Source organism: Sorex fumeus, unplaced genomic scaffold, assembly GCF_029834395.1.
Source record: "Sorex fumeus unplaced genomic scaffold, SorFum_2.1 ptg000198l, whole genome shotgun sequence".
Lineage (NCBI taxonomy): Eukaryota > Metazoa > Chordata > Mammalia > Eulipotyphla > Soricidae > Sorex > Sorex fumeus.
In genome coordinates this window covers 1,302,587-1,308,586 of record NW_026606255.1, presented here as the reverse complement: position 1 = coordinate 1,308,586, position 6,000 = coordinate 1,302,587, and the positions used below count along the sequence as shown (strand labels likewise).

General features: G+C 70.4%; 1 protein-coding gene across 1 annotated transcript in view; it reads left to right on the top strand.

Annotated features, from left to right (window-relative positions):
- Nucleotides 1-918: 918 nt before the first annotated feature.
- The window catches only part of GRIK4 (glutamate ionotropic receptor kainate type subunit 4), a 221,149-nt gene continuing 216,067 nt past the window's right edge, over nucleotides 919-6,000 (top strand). Inside the window, exon 1 of the mRNA XM_056108186.1 lies at nucleotides 919-950. The gene's annotated coding sequence lies outside the window, so the exon portion shown is untranslated. The remainder of the gene's footprint in view (nucleotides 951-6,000) is intronic.

Genomic DNA, 6,000 nt, shown 5'->3' with positions numbered 1-6,000 from the left:
CGGGAGAAGCAGGGGAGCCACTCGGGTCCTTAGGGGTCCAGGGCGTGGAGGAGGGTGGGCGCCTGGACGCTGGGGAGCCACTTCCTCCCTGCCACCCCCACCCCCAGAGGTCTAAGAGCTGGGTGGCAGCCCGCAGGGGTGTTCCAGCTTCCAGAGCGTCGGCCCCCCCGTTGGGCGGGGGCTTCCCTGCGGGTTTCTAGCCCACCCCGTGTGGGCTCTGGGTGCCTCCAGGTCCGCCCGTCCGCAGACGTCTGTGCCCAGAACCGGGCCCCGCAGCTCCGCGGTGCAGTTCGGTCTCCTCCCTGCCCGCCAGCTCCGAGCTCCCGGCCCTCACCCCGCGGCGGCCCGTGCGGGGGACGCGGCCCCGCGCCCCGGGTGCACTTCCCCGGAGCCCCACCAGGAGGCGCCGTGTGCCCGCCGGAGCGGGCCGGGCCGGCACCCGCGGGGCGGCGGTGGGCTGCCCCTTGGCGCAGGGCGGTGCGGGGCGCGGGCGGCCCGCGTGCCCGGGGAGGCGGCCACACCGCAGCGCCCGCACCCGCCCCCGGCCCGGCCCCGCGCGCCCCGCCGCGCCCCGCCGCGCCCCGGCCCGGCCCGGCCCGGCGGCAAGTTCGGGCCCGGCCGCGCGGCCCCGCCGCCCGCGCGCCTCCTCGGGGCCGTCGCCCGGGGCGCGCCGGGCGAGGCCTCGGGGGGCGCCGCCGGCCGCGCCGGGCCCCGAAGGGACGCCCCCCCGGGCGGCGCGCCCGCCGCTGCAGTGCCCGCGCTGCCCGCCGGGCGGCGCCCCGCGCCTCGCCCGCGCGCCTCCCGCGCTGCCCGCGCCCCGCTCGGCTCTCGGCGCCGGACACAGACTCTCCGCTCGGCGCCGGCGGTCGCGGCCGCTGCGGAGAGGAGCGAGGCGAGCGGACGGACGGACGGCGCCCGGCCCGGCCCGGCCCCGAGTGCGGGGCCGCCAGGTAAGGGCCCCCGGCCCGCGCCCCCCGGCCCGCGCCCGCGCCCTCGCCCCGCGCCCCGCGCCCCGCTGCGCATCCCCGCCCGGGGCCCGCCGCGCTCCCGCCCGCTCCTCCCGCGCCTGGGGACAACTCGCGCCGCGGCCGCCGCCGCCGCCGCCCCCGCGGGGACCAGGGCCCCGCGCCCCCCGCCGCCCGGCCGCGCCGCACCACACCCCCGCGCCCCCCGGCCCGCGCCCCCGACCCCCGGCCCGGCCCCGCGAGCGCCAAGTGCGGGAGAAACTCCGGAGACCCGCAGCGGGCGCGGTGGGGGAAGGGCGGCGGGGGAGGGGCGCCCGGGCGCGGGGGGCACCTGTGCCTCCTGCCCAGGCCGCCCGGCCCGGCCCGGCCCGCGCGTGCCCTGCCCGGGGGGCTGCCCGGCCGGCCGCGGGGCGCGGGGGCGCGGGGCGCGGGGCGCGGGGGCCGGGCTGGGCCGCCTCCCGCCGCCGCCGCCGGCCGCGCCGCGCGCCTCCCGCTGGACCTCGGGCAGCGGCTCTTGGCAGCGCTACTTTCTGCTGCCATGTTCCTCCCGGTGCTGTTGTCTGCTGATGCCACGCGGTGCCACCTCCCTGCCTCCCTCCAGCGGTGCTCCCCGGCATGTCTCCAGGGGCCCCCCGCGCGTCTGGGAAGGAGGACGGGGCGCCGCGCCGACCCGGGACCCCCCGCGCCGGCCCGCGGGGGACGCGTGGGGCAGACGGAGCCGGTCCCGGGACCGGTCGGGAGCGCGGCGTCCCCGACGGCAACGAAGATCTGCTCCCGCGCCCCCCATTAGGGTCGCCCGGGTGGCGGGGCCCCTCCGCGAGCCCCCGCCGGCCGGCCTCTGGCCCCGGCCCCCGCGGTAGGTGGAAGCGCGCCCAGGCGCCCGGCACGTGCGCGAGACCCCCCGGCTCTGTGCCGCTCGCCCAGGCTCTGTGGTCTTGGGGGGCCGGGGCCTGGCAGGGTCCGGCGTTGGCTCCGCAGGCTGCAGGCCGAGCCCCAGTGGCCGTCTCAGGCTGGGGGACCCCACCGGGGTGCTCGCTCCCCAGTGTCTCCCCGGGCTGCATGTGCTTCTCAAGGTCACGACCCGCGGGAGACTCTCCCCGACGCGCACATCCCGGCGCGCGCTCTGCTGGACTCCCCCCTTCTTGGTCATTTGACGGGGAGCGAGACTTCCGCACCTGGCCTGGACCTGCCCCCCCACCACCCAGACCCCGGGACCAAGGTGGTCCTGAGTGGCAGCTCCCAGTGCCCGGTGGGGAAGTCTGGAGTCCTGGAGGGGGGGGGGGGGAGTGTGAGTTCTGTGCCCCCAGACGCCCGCCACCCAAGTTTCTTGAGGACTGGGGGCTGCTTGTTGCTCTGGCTTTCTGGCCGGGATCCCCGAGGATGCAGGGATGGATGGCGACTTTGGGACACTGGGAGAAGTTTCAGCTCCCAGGAGGCTGGAGAGGGGCCTGCAGGGCAGGTCTGGGCAGGGTTGGGCAGGGTCTCGGGGCGTCTGGACAGGGCGGGTACACAGTGTTTGGGGAGGGGGGGAGAGGGCAGGGGTCTGTGGGTATCAGCAGTGGGACCTACCTGCTGTGCTGTGCTCCGCTGTTCTGAAAAGTGCTTCCTTATTTTCCTTGGGGGTGAGGGGGGCACTGCCCGGAGGAGCTGTCCACGCCCCCCCGCTCCTCCTGCAGCCCTGTCCAGGCTGCCGCTCCCGGTGGCTGCCTCTGGGGGTCTCCCCGCGCTGCCTCAGCCCCCGCTCACCTGGACCCCTCGCTCCCCCAGGTTTGCTCCAAGGGTGCTCCCTGTGCACGAGCAATGCTTGGTTCTGGTGCCCTCGCCCCAGACCCGCTGGGCACGCGGCCGTGGCATTGGACCTCGCTCCTGCCCCTCGGCCCGGCCTCAGCCTGGCTGCATGTGGCTCCTGAGGTGCCCGGCCTGGCCTTGCCTTCCCTGGCCCCTCCCCCTGCCCGGGCCATGGGGACAGCAGGTCCTGAAGCTGGTCTCTGGGGTCCCTGGGGTCACACCTGCCTGGAGACCGCAGAGGAAGTGAGGGGCGCGTGAGACCCCTGGGAGACGTGGATTTCAGGGACCCCAGCCTGGACTCCACTGTGCATCCAGTGGGGGCCTCTGCGCTGATGCTCTCGTCACCTGCCCCTCCCAGCTGCCCCTCCCAGCTGCCCTTTGACACCTGCCCTTTTGCACCTGTCAGGCCTTCCCCAGCCTTGGAGGGGCAGAAGGTAGTGACAGGCCACCGGCCCCCATGCTGAAGAAACCATCCACGTCTCCCAGCCGCCCCCTTGTGCACCTTGCAGAGGGGTGGCCGTGCCCACCCGGCCAGCTGTCAGCGTGCAGGGCGTGCGGTGGGGGAGAGGCTCTCGTCGGTTCCCGTCGGGTCTCTGCCACCCCCAGGGAGCCTTTAGTGTCCCCTCCCTTGCCGGCCCTGCGGGAGGCTTGTGGAGTCTGTGGGGCCTCATGCCAGCAGTCGGCACTCAGAAACGGGGGTGCACGGCCTGATGAGCGTTTCCGTGCTGCAGGCAGGCCTCGGGCCCGGGCACCTGTGGGGAGGGCTGGGTGTGTCCTGCTTCTGGACAGGACGCGTGGGGTCCTACGCCCCAAAGCAGCACCACCCCTGGCCTCTGAGGGGGCTGAGGCCTGTGGGGCAGGTGGGCAAAGGGGCTGTGGTGGAGCCCAGGTGCAGGGGGTGGCGCCAGGGCAGGGAGGGGGTGAGATGAACTGGGGGGACATTTCCTGGGAACTGCAGGGGCCGCCAGCTTGGGCAGCAGATGACAGAGAGCAGCGAAGCGTTGGTGCGGGGGAGAAGGGGACCCGGAGATTCCAGGGGCCCGGAGCAAGCGAGGGAGGTGAGCTGCCTTCGGGGCGAGGAGGGCTTGGGCATGGCGGCACCCAGAGTGCTGGTTTCTGGGGTGGGCTGCGAGGGCCTGGCAGACGCAGACAGTTGAGCACACCGGAGGGAGGCGCCTCTGCTCTTGGCACCCAGCCCGTGTGCCCCTCCGACCTCTGGCTCTGCTGTCCTGGGCCTTGGCTACTGTCCACCGGTCTGGTGTGTCACCTCAGTGGACCAGGTAGGTGTGCTCATACAGCAGCTGACGAGGTGCCGTATGCAGGTGTGCTGTATACAGCAGGTGCTAACTAGTGCTGTCGGCAGGTGTGTTGTATACAGCAGGTGCTGACTAGTTCTGTAGGCAGGTGTGTTGTATACAGCAGGTGCTAACTAGTGCTGTCGGCAGGTGTGTTGTATACAGCAGGTGCTGACTAGGTGCTGTGAGCTGGTGTGTTGTATGCAGCAAGTGCTGACTAGTGCTGTCGGCAAGTGTGTTGTATACAGCAGGTGCTGACTAGTTCTGTGGGCAGGTGTGTTGTATACAGCAGGTGCTAACTAGTGCTGCGGGCAGGAGTACTGTATGCAGCAGGTGCTGACTAGTGCTGTGGGCAGGTGTGTTGTATACAGCAGGTGCTGACTAGTTCTGTAGGCAGGTGTGTTGTATACAGCAGGTGCTAACTAGTGCTGTCGGCAGGTGTGTTGTATACAGCAGGTGCTGACTAGGTGCTGTGAGCTGGTGTGCTGTATGCAGCAAGTGCTGACTAGTGCTGTCGGCAAGTGTGTTGTATACAGCAGGTGCTGACTAGTTCTGTGGGCAGGTGTGTTGTATACAGCAGGTGCTAACCAGTGCTGTCGGCAGGTGTGTAGTATACAGCAGGTGCTGACTAGGTGCTTGTCTTACAAGTGTTGTTGGGGAGAAACACCTGAAGTGAGGCGGCCGGAGTGGAGGTGCCGTGTGGGCCTGTGCCTTCTGGAACGGGGTCTCCCGGTCTCCCTTAGACCCCAGCTCTGGGGTGTGGGACTCTCCTCTCTGTCCCCACCACTTGCCGGAAGCTCCTCCCGGCTGCTGTGTCTTGGTCCTGAGTTGGAGGCTGGTCCTCCACCAAAGGTGGCCGGGCAGCCCCATGACCGCTGGGGGCCCTGTCCCCTCCCCGGGGCACTCCTGCCCCCACCCCCACCTGACATCCGTCCGGCCCACTTGCACCCCGGAAGTGGTGCTGCTGTTTTTGAAGCAAGGAAACTCGCTCAGTGCCCTCTGGAAGTGCGGACGAGCTCCCGCCCCGCCCATCCTTCCAGTCCCCGGGAGATGGGAACCCCCACTCTGGGAAATGGGCCAATGGAAGAGCCAGTTCAGGGTGGCGCAGTCCAGTGCTGCCTCAGTTTCCTCTCGGCCTACCACAGAGCACAGCCTCTCCCTCGCCTCACCTGGATTCAGTGAGGTGATCCCATGTCGACTAGGGGGCTCTGCACACGCTCCCCAGGAGGGCAGCTCACGGGAAGGGGCTGAGTGCTGGGGGTCAGTGGCTGGGAGGGAGCATCGCGCGTCTGTGGGCACCTTGATACTGAGGGCGCCCCGATACTGAGGGCGCCCCAATACTGAGCTGTGGGTGCCCCAATACTGGGGGCACTCCAATAATGAGCTGTGAGCACCCCAATACTGAGAGCGCCCCAATACTGAGCCGCGGGCATCCCGATACTTAGGGTACCCCAGTACTGAGCTGTGGGCACCCTGATACTGAGAGTACCCTGATACTGAGCTGTGGGTACCCCGATACTGAGAGTACCCCAATACTGAGCTGTGGGTGCCCTGATACTGATGGCACCCCAATAATGAGCCGTGGGCACCCCAATACTTAGGGTACCCCAGTACTGAGCTCCGGGTGCCCTAATACTGAGGGCACCTCAATACTGAGGTGCGGGCACCTCAGAGAACGAGGCCCACGTTTCAGAAGCCATAGAAGGGGCTCCTTCCTGAGGGGGTTGCTCCTGGGGTCTTTCGGGGAGTCTCTCTGCCCCCCCTTTCTGGGGCACCCAGGAAAGGCCCGGTGTGGATGGCCGGAGCAAATGCTGTCTCCCTCTGCTGCCACCGAGGCGGAGCTGAGTCCTGGAGCGGGCAGTGGGCTCAGGTCACCCGGTCTCTCTGCCTTCTTTGCTGGGCACCAGCTTGGCACCAGGCTGGCACGTGGGAACTCGGGATTGGCTCCACGC